Consider the following 16924-nt stretch of genomic DNA (forward strand, 5'->3'; position numbering starts at 1 on the left):
ACAAAAATAAAGCAAATGGTGCACAGAATACAGGATATCCCCTTAGGACTTTGGCCATGTGCACACGTTCAGTTTTTTTTCGCGTTTTTTCGCTATAAAAACGCGAAAAAAACGCTAACATATGCCTCCCATTATTTTCAGTGTATTCCGCATTTTTTGTGCAAATGTAGCCTTTTTTTCCGCGAAAAAATCGTATCGCGGAAAAAAAGCAACATGTTCATTAAAATGCGGAATTGCAGGGGATTCCGCACACCTAGGAGTGCATTGATCTGCTTACTTCCCACACGGGGCTGTGCCCACCATGCGGGAAGTAAGCAGATTATGTGTGGTTGGTACCCAGGGTGGAGGAGAGGAGACTCTCCTCCACGCACTGGGCACCATATAATTGGTCAAAAAAAAAGAATTAAAATAAAAAATAGTCCTATACTCACCTTCAATGTCTTCCCGCCTCTCCGCTGCATGCTGCCGCTTCGGTTTCTATAGCAGGTGTGCGGTGAAGGACCTGCGATGACGTCACGGTCTTGTGATTGGTCGAGACCGCGACATCATGGAAGGTCCTGAACCACACCGGCATCTATAGGAACGGATGCCTGCAGGTGAGTATAACCATTTTTTTATTTTTTTTATTATTTTTAAACATTCTATCTTTTACTATAGATGCTGCATAGGCAGCATCTATAGTAAAAAGATGGTCACACTTGTCAAACGCTATGTTTGACAAGTGTGACCAACCTGTTAGTCAGTTTTCCAAGCGATGCTACAGATCGCTTGGAAAACTTTAGCATTCTGCAAGCTAATTACGCTTGCAGAATGCTTAAAAAACGCGAAAAAAACGCAAAAAAAAACGCAAAAAAAAAAATGCGGATTTCATGCAGAAAATTTCCGGTTTTCTTCAGGAAATTTCTGCAAGAAATCCGGACGTGTGCACATCTTTAAGCCTACATGTAGATACGGAGTACACGTGCCACGGTGTAACAATGCTTATGCCTCTACAGGCGATGGATATAAAACTGTGCACATGTCCATTCTGTACACTAGGAAGTCTGGATAATTGCAGAAGATTCCATTACCCAGGAGTCAAAGACAATGAAACAAAAGGTGGAAGTTGTAATCCAGCCTGATTAGCGATCAGTTTGTAAAGTGCTTACGGATGGTGGGATGCTGGTAAAAATACTTCTACTGGGTTGGAATAATGAGAATGTTTTGACTTGCTGCCAGCAGGAATGTAGGAGTTAGGGAGGATCTGAAGGTTATAAGAGTGTTTGCTTGAAGGTGGGAGTTCAGAATCAGTGTGCGGTGCCTAGTTGAGTGGGAGTTGGAAGCATTCAGTAGAAAGAAGTCAAAGGTTGTGGAGTTGTTGAGGCAGGACTTTCAGGTACTTTACAGAATTACCAAATTTAAGTATTAGGCTTCATTCAGATGTCAGTGTTGCACGTACGTGGTCTATCCACGTTTTTCAAGGATACAATACATACCCATTATAGTCTATGGGGTTGTTCACATGTCATTCTTTTTTCGTGGACCATATGTCTGTGCAAAACTCAAGGAGAAATGTCCGTTTATTTCTGACAGGATGAATGAAAAGTGCCAATACAAGTCTATGGGTTCGTGGAAAGCACATACAGCACACAGATGGAACCCGTGTGTCATCCATGTGCTGTCCATGTTTAACAATGTATAGGAGAAGCTTTGTAATTTATTTATTTATCCATCTGCAAAAATCACTAATGACACAAAGATGATAAAAACAGACCCATGGACCAAACACTGATGATGCCGGTACTATTTTTTTTGCATACTTATAAAATACGTCTGAATGAAGCCTTTTATGAAGATAATAATTATTTTATTTCTATAGCGCCAACATATTCTGCAGCACTTTATATTTTAGAGGGAACTTGTACAGACAATAGACATTACAACATAACAATAAACACATAGATCAACAGATACCAAGAGGAATGAGAGCCCTGCTTGTAACCTTACAATCTATTGGGATGAAGTTTTAGGGCTTGCACACAACAGTGTTGATTCTCTCATGTGAGAAAATCGGATCGATTTTGTAAATTACACTCAAACTCTAATCAGAGTTGGATCGAAGTGCCACCTTAGTGTGCTCTGATTCTCATCGATGAGAGAATTGAAGCACAGGTGAGGAGAAGGTGGAGAACGTAATTTCTCCATCGTCTCCATTGTCTGAGTCCAGGAATGTCGAACTGTACTCGGATGACATCTGAGTGCAGTCTGATGTTATACACGCACCCATAGACTTGTATTGATGAGTGTCATCTGATTTATACAGCAACTTCCAGTATTCTGATATTTTTGTCTTGTGTTATTAGTCTTTATCATACTGCAGGCCATACAGGAACCGGAGTACTGATGAGGCGTAGTGAGTATCAGATCAACAAGTAAACATTTATATCCAGGTACCTTATAGGTGACACCTTCTCTTATTGAGTCATTTCCTTCTCTTTGTCCCCATCTTGTCCTGACGCCATGATGACTTTTCACATCCACAGCTTACTAGAGAAAATAGGTATCTAACTGTAAACTGCATCTGACCCTGCCAGACAAGAGATCCTCACCTACAGTCCCTAATTATTCCTGTGTGAGCAGAGATCGTCCTAGCTACAGGCTAGAAGATGTCAGCTCAGACCTATGCTGCCTGAAATGCCATTGAGCACTTCACATTCCTCCTGAAGAACTGGAGGGCAGTGCAGAGTGTAAATTACCTACAAAAGGGAAAATGTGTTGAAAAAAGGAAAGATTCCAGCGTGAGTAAAGTAAACAACTAAATACAAAATAAAGTATAACATAGGTAGTGTTAGATTATATGCAACCTACTTCCTAAAATGAAAAAGGAGGTAGGTGCAGAGTAAAGAACAGAAACACCAAGGAGATAAACCCTAGCTGAAATTTCACTGGCTGGCTTTAAGCTACAGCAGATGGTTGATTATTCACAAAAAACCAAGACCAAGTGTAAAGCCGCACCGAAAGGTGATAGGGCAAACAAATGAAAACAGCTTTGTTATACTAAACTAACTGCAATCAGAATAAAAGAACCCAAACACCCAGAGAAAAAGTGTGTCTGCTGTGTCTCCGCAGACTGAGAAGCAGACCACAAAACACAGGCTCAGGGGTTTGAACCCAAGAGCATGACAATGCTGCTTTCTTGCCAACTTTCGAGCAACAAATTAAGGCATCTCCTGAGGCCCGTCATGGCCCCGTCTTTCACTGCGTGTAGTTCTGTCTGACTTATCATCTCGTTTCTCAAATGTACCATCTCACTCTACAACGACGGTCACTCCACACCGGGGCTGGAGATCCCGCTTCGGCACTCCCCTCTGTAAGCGTATTTCTTGAAGGGCTGGACACCGCTTGGCACCCTTTTACTTCTTACCCTATTGTCACTTCATATTCTACAATCAACTATCTACATCTTACACTACCTGTCCTATAATACTATACCTTACACTATACATTCTAAAATATACATTACTAACATCACACAGGAACATATTACATGACAATATATACAAAGATGCACGACACAATACATACATATAATACAATTGGTGTCTTCAGGGGTAGGAACTCGACAGCACAATCCACCATCCTTACACATATACAACCCCCTGAAATCAGTATCTCAATGGATTGGGAGTTATCTCCTATCACAGAGATAGAAGAAAACTTCCAAACTTGGCTCTGTAAAGGAAGATGCACTTTGATGTTGTGAGGAGACAAACAGTTCTGTTTAGCACACTGTATTGTGTGATACAATTCTCATGTTTATCTGCATGAGACTTAAATATCAACATGTCATATTTCCATGTATTCAACTCCACCGGGAGATTGGTCTCAGCCATAAAACTTAGGTCATTGTGGCAACTTGGCCCTCAGTGGGATCGGCAGAGAATGATTAAAACGTTACGCTGTTGGCGTGTAGTGACTAAGTGGTCTGTGAGGAATTGTAGGGGGAGGTTGCATGTCGGACCAAGTACTGACTTTTGAGTAAAGGACAAATCAGCTATCATGAGCTGCAGGTGATTGACTGCTAGTGATCCACCTAACCACTGATGGTCGAAGAGGTCCATTGCCTAATGTCATTAACTCTGTTGGGAGCTGAGAGACAATCAGCCTGGTGGGGAACCAGAATGGTGAGCTTGAATACATGGAGAATGTTGTTAGGCCCTACAGACAATGCATAGGATGGAAATAATCCTTTTGGGCCAGTAGGGACAATAGTCTGGATTTCCTGTAGGTCTGAAGCTTGGCCTGGAAGGACAGTCTGTTTATGTACATATTGGGCTGTGCAGTGGGGCCAGTGAAAGGCAGTGAAAAACTGGGTCTACTGAGGCTGCACATCTGTCTAATATGAATGTGTGTGGAGTAGAAACCTGAAACATGGGGTCTAAATTATTTGTGGCTGGAGTGTCTTTAAAGGGTTTGTCGTGACCAAATCAATAAGTCTGCAGTGACTCTATGTGACTGAAGACTTATGAATCCCCCCGCTCGTGCACTATGCATTGCAGGAATTCGCCAGTTTCAGATCTTGGACCGGAGGGTATGTATGAGTTATGCATACTCCCAACCAGTGGGTGTGGCCTCCCTCCATACACTTCTATTGAGCTGAGGCCACGCCCCATCTGTTGACCTGCCGGACAGTGGGTGTGGCTGACCAGAGGGTGCAGCCTGTCTCCATACAAGTGTGTGAAAGTGAGGCTGCCCCACTGCCCGGGAGTATGTATAACTCATATATACCCTCCGGTCCGGGTCTGAAACCTGCGAATCTCCGCAGCGCACCCTGGGGGATTCATAAGTCTGCAGTCACACCTTTAAGCATTTTGGAGATAGTATCTGTAACCTTCGAGTGTTAGAAACCATATCAAGAGGGTCATAAGACAGTGCCTTAGAAGAAGGAACCTACATTATCCAGGGTACCATAACATAATGACTAAGCCCTTGTCAACTTAATCAAATTAATTCCCAGGACTGTATCAGAGGGAATGTCAGGCCCCTTAGTGCTTTGATGGTGTATTGAAGGCAATGGGCAGTCACACCAAATATTGATCTGATTTAGATTTCTCTTTTGTTCGTTCACTTTAGTATTTTGTCAATTGATAAAAATAAACTATTAACTTCTGCTTTTGGAAGCATTCTTAATTTGTGGCAATTTTTCCACACCTGCCTAAACCTTTTAGGCAGTAATGTTTATATCTCACTTAAAAACGTAATGGTTTATTACGGTTTGACAATGTGTTCTTTGCAAATATTGACTTCATGTGATTTTTTTTTTTACTAATGTAGCCAGAAAAATTAAAGGTCAGCAACTCTTGAAGGGAGAAATAATCAAGGACCTTCGTCGATTTAGTTATCCAAGATGTAGAGTCTCCGTTTGGCTTTAAAAAGTGGTTTATCTCAAAGAAAAACATACATGTCTGCAATAACGCAGTGTCCGATTCATGCTGCTCCTGCTTGGCGCACCATGAATCTACGGACAGTTTGACTTTAAATCCAAAAGATATTTTCCAATGTCTCGCAAACAAAATGATGGCAACTTAAATGCAAGTGCAAACTAGGTGCAAGCAAAGCGTCGGTTATCCTACATTATATCCACATATTTTACTTATTGTAATTTTATGCTTTGATTTATCTGGAGAAGCCTAAATTACTTGCAAGAAATGCGTTGCACGTCCATCATCAGTTCTGACCAGAAGCCGGTTCATTTGTTTCCTCATGGTCAAGTTTGGGGTTTTGTCTCGTAGGTTCCATTGAAAGTGAAGAGTACCAGGACATTGCCAATGCCTACCCTGCCCCCATGTGTAATCCTCTGGAGAGGTCAGAGTTAGCGCAGACACAAGCTGGGGATCTTCTATCTTGGATACGCTTTATCTTAACGGCGAGAACAATATAAGAGCGATGGACTGGGGACCTGAACATTGAAGTTGCACAGTAGTAACATATGCATGATGCACTCAGAAAAGGGGAACAGCTGGGCAGTGTGTGCTGATGGAGCGGCCAGCAGGGACAATAAATAATTGCTCAACAGACTTTCCAGTATCTGAGCGACTGAGGAAAATGTATCCTCATGGGATGTGTGGGAGGCATGAATACTCACACGTTCCACCTCCTTTAATTAAAGAATATTTTACATGGTTATCACTCAGCAGCACTTTCCAATGCTTTTCCTTAATTACACATTTATTATTACTATTTATTAGTACGGTATCTTGGTCAGCAATGGTCCAAAAAATTGTAATCATGATTATATGACACCTTTTCCAAAGACATACTGATAGGGAATTTAGATTGTGAGCCCCATCGGGGACAGTGATGATAATGTGTGCAAAACTGTAAAGCGCTGCGGAATATGTTAGCGCTATATAAAAAATAACGATTATTATTATTATAACCTTTCATAATGTCAAGTTAATATGAAGCTTTTCCTATGGAATGATTGCATATGATGGATTGGAATATCGATACAAAATATGACCAGTTGAACAAGTCCTAAAACTTCTGGCAGGAGATGTGACCAAGCACATCAGCCACGTATCTGTAGGGGCTTACAGGTACACTTTGTTTTAGGGCCCAGAAGCTTCAGGTGATACTTTGCCTTTTTTTACTAGTGTTACCCTTTGATCTCAAGGAGACATGTCCTTTTTTTTTTCCGGTATCATGGATAAAAAGGGTCAATGCAAGGGTATGGGTTTGTGAAAAATAGGTACAGCACACAGATTACATCAGTGTACATTCCATGGGCTGTACATTTCTAACATTTCAAAGTATAGGAGAAGCTTTGTAATTAATTTTTCTTTCACAGGGATGCCGTGACAGAGAGGGGCCCCAAAGATAGTGGCATCTGGTTACATGAACTCCTGCGCTGATTAGAACTGTCCAACAGCCTGTTAAACAATGCAGATTTTCCTTGCTCTGTCATTGTAAGGGTTAATCAGTTCAGTTGATCTCCTGGAGCTTTCCATTCTGAATTGTCTCAGCTGTTCTGTTTTGGCCATTCCCCTCTGGTCTATATGCTCACCATTGGCCCTTGGGAGTTGCCAGTGATAGTGGTTCTACTTCCTGGTTTGCAGTTAAAGGAGAAGTTCAGTGTTTGGAGTAGTTGGTTGGAGAGTTTTTCAGGAGATTGCTGCTTGGAGTTGGTTAGCATATTCATTCTTATTCTCTCCCATTGGTTTATGCCTAATATTGCTCCCCTGTTTCCCACTCTGCTGTTTTGTGAGTGTATTTGTATGATTGTAGTTTTCATTTATCCCTGCCTGTTACACCTCTGAGTTTTCCAACACACTTCGGCTTCACACCTTCCTCGGTAGGGGAGGGAACAGATAAGGGTTAAGATATGAGCATAACAAGGAACAAGATGACGGCTCCACCATCCGGGGTAATCCTGGCGACAGGGATAGTTTATGGTGCTCCTAGTTCGAAGGATTGGGTAGGCCCACAGTCCATTGTCACTACGTGAAATTTTTTTTATCTCTCCGTGAAAAACACTGATGACACACTGATTGCAAAAATGGACACACGGACGATATACTGATGACACACTAATGGTAAAAGCAGACACACTGATGACATACTGTTCCAAAACACTGATGATATTGGTATAATTTATTCATGTCCATGTTTAAACGCGAATATGTGAATGAGACCTAACTGTGATATATTAGGTCATTTCTACTTAGGAGTTTCCAAATCTTTAAGCTGATGCTACATGGTGACTTAAGGTACCTTCACACGAAGCGACGCTGCAGCGATAGCGACAACGATGTCGATCGCTGCAGCGTCGCTGTTTGGTCGCTGGAGAGCTGTCACACAGACCGCTCTCCAGCGATCAACTATGCCGAGGTCCCCTGGTAACCAGGGTAAACATCGGGTAACTAAGCGCAGGGCCGCGCTTAGTAACCCGATGTTTACCCTGGTTACCAGCGTAAAATCTAAAAAAAACAAACAGCACATACTTACATTCACGTCCCCCTGCGTCCACTTCCTGACTGACTGAGCGCCGTACAGTGAGAGCAGAGCGGTGACGTCACCGCTGTGCTGCTTTCACTTTCACTTTGCGGCGCTGAGTCAGAGGAGGAAGCAGACTGCAGGGGACGCAATGTGAGTATGTGCTGTTTGTTTTTTTTACATTTTACGCTAGTAACCAGGGTAAACATCGGGTAACTAAGCGCGGCCCTGCGCTTAGTAACCCGATGTTTACCCTGGTTACCAGTGTAAAATATCGCTGGTATCGTTGCTTTTGCTTTCAAACACAACGATACACAGCGATCGGACGACCAAATAAAGTTCTGGACTTTATTCAGCGACCAGCGACATCACAGCAGGATCCTGATCGCTGCTGCGTGTCAAACGAAACGATATCGCTAGCGAGGACGCTGCAACGTCACGGATTGCTAGCGATATCGTTATAATGTCGTTTCGTGTGAAGGTACCTTTAGGCCTAAGACACATATTGCACTATAAAAATGGTTGAATGTTGCTGAAACATCACTATATGGCGTAAGTAAGTGTGGTTGGTCAAATTGCAGCGCCCAAGATACCGTGACAGGCAAGTGTCAAAGAGCCAGACACATTTGGATTTCTTGTGATTTGCTTACCTGGGATCTTGTGCTCCACAGTGGGACCTCATTCACTTGCACTATACTGTGACGAAATAGCGGTATACAGTCCTCCTTGGCCCCACATACTGTGTGGTGGCCAAAATCAACGTGTAGACCCAGCCTTAGGTTAAATTCTAAACTTTGTGGACCATTCACAATTGCAAAAGGAAATGGAACTGGTTTACAAACAGTGGATGTGACTGGATCCATGCTGCAATGTTTTTCCATGCTGACTTGAGGTCCGTGTGGATAACGGATCATATGTGCTAGCACACAGGCACATTGGTTCATGAGTGGCCACAGCACAAGCGGACAGCACATGGAAAGAAGATCACTGTGCTTTCAGACAACTTGATTTCATTTAACAATATCCTAAATTGCCAATCTGCTAATCCTTTTATTTAAAAATATGTTGCTTTAACCCCTTCAATATGGTGGGCCAATAGGTGTCTCCCATCATATTAACTTGCTTCAGGGCAGTCATCGTCATTGGACGATGCAAGTGCAAAGCATTTTGGGAAGCAAGTGAAAGGAAGTCCCAGCATCTATAGTGCTGACATAATGCTGATGAAGAGTGGACGGCAAATTACTGAGCACGAGAAACTGGAAAGTTTCTGAAGATATTAGTTTGGTATGTGCAGCAGAAGCAAGTTTAACTTGTTGTGGGGGGTTGAGTGTAGCAAGGCCATGCTTCTCTACTGGTTTGGTCTGTAAGGAGAAAACAAATCACTATGTATAAACTAAGTGCTTTCTACGTCTGGCTTGCACCTGGCAAATATGATCAAATGCCAAGGTAATTTCTAAGGAGGAAGAGAAAACTAAAAAAAAATCAATACCAAAAACAAGAAAAACATAGGCTCCGATAAATCAAGACCAACATTGTTCACGCCAGTTTTAATGAGGGGATCCTGCTTGAGTCAGACGCTTCTGATCATTGATTCATTAAGCGGCCTCTGTGCACCTCATCACCTCGTTACAAATATTACTCCAGATGTAAGATTTCTGATGTAAGTTACGCCAGTGCCAAGGTAATCCAACAAAACATCTCGTCATGAATTGGCCAAGCTGTGGGGTCACAGTCCTGTGCTGCCTATTTTGGCTCAGGACATCATACTGTGTGAGGGGCTTTAATGAGACTTCATACTATTTGGTGGGCTGTGTGGGGACATTCTAATATTTGAGGGGCTCTATAGGGACATCAAAATCTTTGCGAATATCATACAGAGTAAGGTTCTTTGTTAGGACATCGTATGTGTGGGAGCTTTGTGGAAACATAATATTGTGTGGGGGGAATTTCTGGGGACATCATACTATGCAGAGGGCTTTGTGGGGACATCATACTGTGCTGTGGACTTTGTGGGAACATCATACTGTGTGTGAGATTTTTTGGGGACATCATACTATTTGTTGGGCTGTTTGGCTTCTAAAACACTTTGGGGGGGATTGTGGGGGCATCTTATTCTGTTGGTAGCTGTTGATCAAGGTACAAAAGCTGAATAACAGGAGCATATGATTTAAAATCTTTATAAAAAGCAGTAAATGATATAGTTTTGATCAGCTGCTACTTTTAAGAATACATATAGCAATCAGCCCTATCGTAACATGTACAGTGAAGGAAATAATTAATTGATCCCTTGCTGATTTTGCAAGTTTTCCCACTGAACATGAACAGTCTATAATTTTAAGGGTAGGTTAATAATTTTTAACACTGAGAGAATTAGATTATGAAAAATAAAATCCAGAAAATCACATTGTATAAATTATATAAATTTACTAGCTGGTAGCCCGATTCTAACACATCGGGTATTCTAGATGTAGAATGTAGTTTATTTATGAAGATTTTAGAATAATACATAGAATACACAGGATTCGTCCGGCCGCGGCCAATTAGCGAAGCGTGGTTCATATCCCGCGCCAATTCGCGGCCAGACTGCGCCTGTCGCTGATTGTTCGCGGCCGGCCATGTAGCATATAACAGCCCATGTAGCAAATAGCACAGCCACGTAGTATATTGCACAGCCCACGGAGTATATAGCACAGCCCACGGAGTATATAGCACAGCCCACGGAGTGTATAACACAAGCCACGTAGTGTATAACACAGCCCATGTAGTGTATAACACAGCCCACGTAGTGTATCACACAGGCCACATAGTGTATAACACAAGCCACGTAGTGTATAACACAGCCCATGTAGTGTATAACACAGCCCACGTAGTGTATCACACAGGCCACATAGTGTATAACACAGGCCACGTAGTGTATAACACAGCCCACGTAGTATATTGCACAGCCCACGTAGTATATAGCACAGCCCACACAGTATATTGCACAGCCCACGTAGTACATTGCACAGCTCACGTAGTTCATTGCACAGCCCACGTAGTATATTGCACAGCCCACGTAGTATATTGCACAGCCCACGCAGTATATTGCACAGCCCACGTAGTACATTGCACAGCCCACGTAGTATATTGCACAGCCCACGTAGTATATTGCACAGCCCACGTAGTATATTGCACAGCCCATATAGTATATTGCACAGCCCACGCAGTATATAGCACAGCCCACGCATTATATTGCACAGCCCAAGCAGTATATTGCACAGCCTACGTAGTATATTGCACAGCCCACGTAGTATATTGCACAGCCCACATAGTACATTGCACAGCCCACGTAGTATATAGCAATGTGGGCATCATATCCCTGTTAAAAAAAAAGAATTAAAATAAAAAATAGTGATATACTCACCTTCCATTGGCCCCGGTTCCAGGCGAAGCGTTTACCGATGCTCCTCGCGTGCTCCGGTCCCAAGAGTGCATTTCGGTCTCGCGAGATGATGACGTAACGGTCTCGCGAGACCGCTACGTCATCATCTCGCGAGACCGCAATGCATGGAGCGGTCACCGGGGCATCGCGAAGTGCGGGAAAGGCCGGTTCTGGATCCGAGGGGCTGACGGACGGTGAGTATATAACTATTTTTTATTTTTTATTATTTTTAACATTAGATCTTTTTACTATTGATGCCGCATAGGCAGCATCAATAGTAAAACGTTGGTCACACAGGGTTAATAGCAGCGTTAACGGAGTGCGTTACCCGTGGCATAATGCGGTCCGTTACCGCTGCCATTAACCCTGTGAGAGCGCTGACTGCGGGGAGTAGGGAGCGGACACTGACTGCGGGGAGTAAGGAGCGGCCATTTTGCCGCCGGACTGTGCCCATCGCTGATTGGTCGTGGCCGTTTTGCCGCGACCAATCAGCGACTTGGATTTCCATGACAGACAGAGGCCGCGACCAATGAATATCCGTGACAGACAGACAGACAGAAGGACAGACAGATGGAAGTGACCCTTAGACAATTATATAGTAGATTACCATTTTGCAGTGAGAAATAAGTATTTGATCCCTACCAACCATTAAGAGTTCTTGCTCCTACAGACCAGTTAGAAGCTCCTAATCAACTTGTTACTTGCATTAAAGACAGCTGTCTTACATAGTCACCTTTATAAAAGACTCCTGTCCACAGACTCAATCAGTCAGGCTCTAACGTCTACAAAATGGGCAAGACCAAAGAGCTTTATAAGGATGTCAGGAACAAGATCATAGACCTGCACAAAGTTGGAAGAGGCTACAAAACCATAAGATGCTGGGTGAGAAGGAGACAACTGTTGGTCCAATAGTAAGAAAATGGAGGAAATACAAAATGACTGTCAATCAACATCGATCTGAGGCACCATGCAAAATCTCACCTCGTGGGGTATCCTTGATAATGAGGAAGGTGAGAGATCAGCCTAAAACTACACAGGGGGGAACTTATTAATGATCTCATGGCAGCTGGGACCACAGTCACCAAGAAAACCATTGGTAACACATTATGCCTTAAAAGGAACCTGTCACCCCCCAGTCGTTTGTAACTAAAAGAGCCACCTTGCGCATTCTGTCAAGGTGGCTCTTTTATTTGGGGTCACTTCCACAGCTGAAATAATTGTTTTTAGAATTTGCCCTCCACACCTGTAGTTTGTCAGGGAGGCATGTCTTTCCTCCCAGGACACAAACGCTTCCCAGCCATTAGTCATTTCCTCCTTTCCCCTGGGCGCCGCCTCCTCAACGTTCAGTTATATCCCTGGCGCCTGCGCTGTAATTTTTTTTCTTGGGCATGCGCAGTTAGCGCTGCCCTTCCACTGACATCACATGATGTCTTCATTCTCGCGTCTGTGTGTAGGCACGGCCCAAGATTCCCAGCCCCGCAGTGTGAATAAATCATAAGGGACAGCGGGGTGGGATCTCGGACCGAGCGTACACGCAGGCGCGAGAATGAAGACATCATGTGATGTCAGTGGAAGGGCAGCGCTAACTGCGCATGCCCGAGAAAAAAAATTACAGCGCAGGCGTCAGGGACATAACTGAACGCTGAGGAGGCGGCGCCCAGGGGAAAGGAAGAAATGACTAATGGCTGGGAAGCGTTTGTGTCCTGGGAGGAAAGACATGCCTCCCTGACAAACTACAGGTATGGAGGGCAAATTATAAAAACGATTATTTCAGCGGTGGAAGGGACCCCAAATAAAAGAGCCACCTTGACAGAATGCAGCATTAGTGCTGCACAAGGTGGCTCTTTTAGTTACAAACACCTGGGGGGTGCGAGGTTCCCTTTAAAGGTTTAAAATCTTTAAAATCCTGCAGTGCCCGCAAGGTCCCTCTGCTCAAGAAGGCACATGTGCAGGCCCGTCTGAAGTTTGCCAATGAACACCTGGATGATTCTGTGAGTGATTGAGAGAAGGCGCTGTGGTCAGATGAGACAAAAATTGAGCTCTTTGGCATTAACTCAACTCGCCGTGTTTGGAGGAAGAGAAATGCTGCCTATGACTCAAAAAACACCGTCCCCACTGTCAAGCATAGAGGTGGAAACATTATGTTTTGGGGGTGTTTCTCTGTTAAGGGCACAGGACTACTTCAATGGGAGAATGGATGGAGCGATGTACCGTAAAATCCTGCGTGACAACCTCCTTCCCTGCACCAGGACATTAAAAATAAATCGTGGCTGAGTCTTCCAGCGAGATAATGACTTGAAACATGCAGCCAAGGCAACAAAGGAGTGGCTCAAAAAGAAGCACATTAAGGTCATGGAGTGGCCTAGCCACTCTCCAGACCTTAATCCCATAGAAATCTTATGGAGGAGTTGAAGCCCCGAGTTGCCAAGCGACAGCCTCAAAATCTTAATGATTTAGAGATGATCTGCACAAAGTAGTGGACCAAAATTCCTCCTGACATGTGTGCAAACCTCATCCTCAACTACAAAAATGTCTGACTGCTGTGCTTGCCAACAAGGATTTTGCCACCAAGTATTAAGTCTTGTTTGCCAGAGGGATCAAATACTTATTTCTAACTGCACAATGCAAATAAATGTATATAATTAACACAGTGTGATTATCTGGATTTTATATTTGATATTCTATCTCTCAATGTTAAAAATTAACCTGTGCATGTCTTTGTCAGTGGGCAAACTTACAAAATCAGCAAGGGATTAAATAATTATTTCCTTCACTGTATTAGCAGTAGCAGCTAGTCAACAGACTTAATTCTGCTCCAGATAAGTGACAACATGAATATTAAGCAATATTATTATTAATATTATTATGTAGAATATTATTATTATTATTATTATTATTATTATTATTATTATTTAGAATTAAGTTTGGTCTGTTGGTTTTGCCCTCTTCAACATGTGAGTCTTTGTGAAAATTAATTGTTCACCCCGGAGTTAGAATGTTACTGTTACAGGACATTTTAACATCTCTCACCATATTACCATCAGAGGAAATTGGTGATCTGATGGTTAATCAGCCAATAGACTGTTCGTCAGGTCTGAAAATAGATATTCAGTCCCATCTACATATGTTAGACACTACATTTTATTTATTTTGTAATACACTCCCTGACAGAAGTTATGTCGCTTATCCATGTTATGTAAATAAAAACTTATAACCTGACGTTAAATTCATCCATTGGTTGTATAAATTATTCTTTTGAAAGCTGAAACCCTCCGAAGTGTGGTTTAGGTTAAGAAAATAAATTGGCATCAATGCAGAAATATTGATCAGTTAATGGACACAGAATGGTCCAGAATGATTTTGGCAAGACAAAAGTTTTTTCGCCTGGTCATATCATGCACCCAATCCTAGTTTACTTCCTCACCTGTGTTCAGTAAATCATCGGTTAATTAGTGTGTGTGTATAAAAAGAAACTCGGCACCGAAGACCTTCACTTGAACTGACAACATGCCAAAAATCCAACCTGCGCCAAAGCCTGGATTATCAAGAGGCTGAAGACCAGATCCACTGCAGAGGTGGCTGGCACCTTTAATGTGTCTCAGCACCATGTACAAAGAAATAAAATTTTTTTTAAGAGACTAGAGATGTGTTTGACAAGCCCAGGTCCAGCAGACCCCGCAAGACAACTGCTCAGGAGGAACATTTGTTGGTTAGAAAATCCAAAATCCAAAGCAAGCCCCTCTTCCAATGCAGCAGAGCTCCAACAGGCCTGGTCACCTTAAGTCTCTGTGTCAACTAGAACAGTTTGTAGAATTTTGTCTCAAAATGGCCTCCATGGTCAAATCAGTGCCCAGAAGCCAGCACTAAACAAAAGGCAAATAAAAAACCGTGTGGCATTTGCAAAGTCCCACAGCCTGCTAAACAGATGGATCCAAAATACACCCAGAAAACAGTTAAATTTGGTGGTGGAAAGATCATGGTCTGGGGTTACATTCAGTATGGGGGTGTGTGAAACATTTGCAAGGTGGAAGGCAATATCAATAGCCTAAAATATCAAGAAGTATTAGCTACCTCTTATATTCCAAATCATAAAAGGGGTTAAATTCTGCAGCAGGTTGGTGCTCCATCTCATACATCCATCTCTACAACAAAGTTCCTCCAGGCAAAAGAGAAAGGTGCTCAACGACTGGCCAGCCCAGTCACCAGACATGAACATCATTGAGCATGTTTGGGGTAGGATGAAAGAGGAAGCTTGGAAGACAAAACCAAAGAATCTAGATGAACTCTGGGAGGCATGTAAGACTGCATTCTTTGCTATTCCTCATTACTTCATTAATAAATTGTATGAATCATTGTTGAACCACATGGATGCAGTCCTTCAAGCTCATGGAAGTCACACAAAATGTTAAATCTGACTCTAATAGCACCACAACTTCATAAACCAATGTTATGCAACATATATTTGTATTTTAAGTTAATTATTTGAATATATGATATATGAATATCACATTACTTTCTGTGGGCGACAAAACTTTTGTCTTGCCAAAATCTGACCATTCTGTGTCCATTAACTAATCAATATTTCTGCATTGATGCCAAGTTTTTTTCTTAACCTAAACCACATTTTGGAGGGTTTCAGCTTTCAAAATAATAATTTATACAACCAATGGATGAATTTAACGTCAGGTTATAAGCTTTTATTTACATAACATGGATAAGCAACATAACTTCTGTCAAGGAGTGTATATCTTATTAGGGAAAAATACTTATTTCCCAACTAATCAATCACTCATTGTCTAATGCACTGATTATTTAATCTCAAACACTGCTCGAGGCCTCATTCAGATGTCCAAGAACCACAAATGTGTTCTATCCGTGGTTTTCATGGGCAGAACACGTACTCATTAAAGTCTATAGAGCTATTCACATGTCCGTGGTTTTTTTGCGGATCATGTGTGCAAAAAAAAACAACTTACAAAGGCATGTGATGTGAGTCATGGATGAAAGTTACGCATACAAGTCTATGGATCAGTGAAAATAGCTGCACCAGGGTACAATCCGTGTGCTGTCTGTCATAATCATTGTAATGAATAGGAGATAATTTGCAACTTATTTATTTTCTCATATGTTAAAACCACTAATGGCACACTGATGGTAAAAACTGAAATACTGACCAAACACTGATGAAATTGGGTTAAAAACACTGATCACACTGTGATCATTTTTTGTATTTGTGAAATATCACTGACGTATGAATAAGGACTAAGTGTGAATTCCCATGCTCTGATGCTTTGGAGAAAATTACTGTTTGAAGAGCTATCCGGTGACGGTAACTGGGGACGACACTAGTCTGGTACCACTCCTGACCGGCTTTTACCAGCATAGCTCTAGTTAATTAACGTGTTTGTCCCATGTGTGTGCATAGGGTGAGACAGGGGCGGAACTACTGCGGTCGCAGGGGTCGCAGCTGCGACTGGGCCCGAAGTGCTTAGGGCCCGCCCAGTTCAGCAAAGACTGGGCGGGCCCCTA

At 42.5% G+C, this 16924-nt stretch overlaps 1 long non-coding RNA gene across 2 annotated transcripts in view; it reads left to right on the top strand.

Annotated features, from left to right (window-relative positions):
* Positions 1 to 16924, top strand: part of LOC143808490 (uncharacterized) — a 97337-nt gene that overhangs the window by 33897 nt on the left and 46516 nt on the right. The window contains exon 5 of one of the 2 annotated variants that reach the window (XR_013221969.1): positions 5772 to 6165. The exons of the other annotated variant lie outside the window; for it this stretch is intronic. This is a non-coding gene — a long non-coding RNA (uncharacterized LOC143808490). Of the gene's footprint in view, positions 1 to 5771; positions 6166 to 16924 lie in introns of those variants that run through there. 2 annotated transcript variants of the gene reach the window in all.

The sequence above is a fragment of the Ranitomeya variabilis genome, chromosome 2, assembly GCF_051348905.1.
Source record: "Ranitomeya variabilis isolate aRanVar5 chromosome 2, aRanVar5.hap1, whole genome shotgun sequence".
NCBI lineage: Eukaryota > Metazoa > Chordata > Amphibia > Anura > Dendrobatidae > Ranitomeya > Ranitomeya variabilis.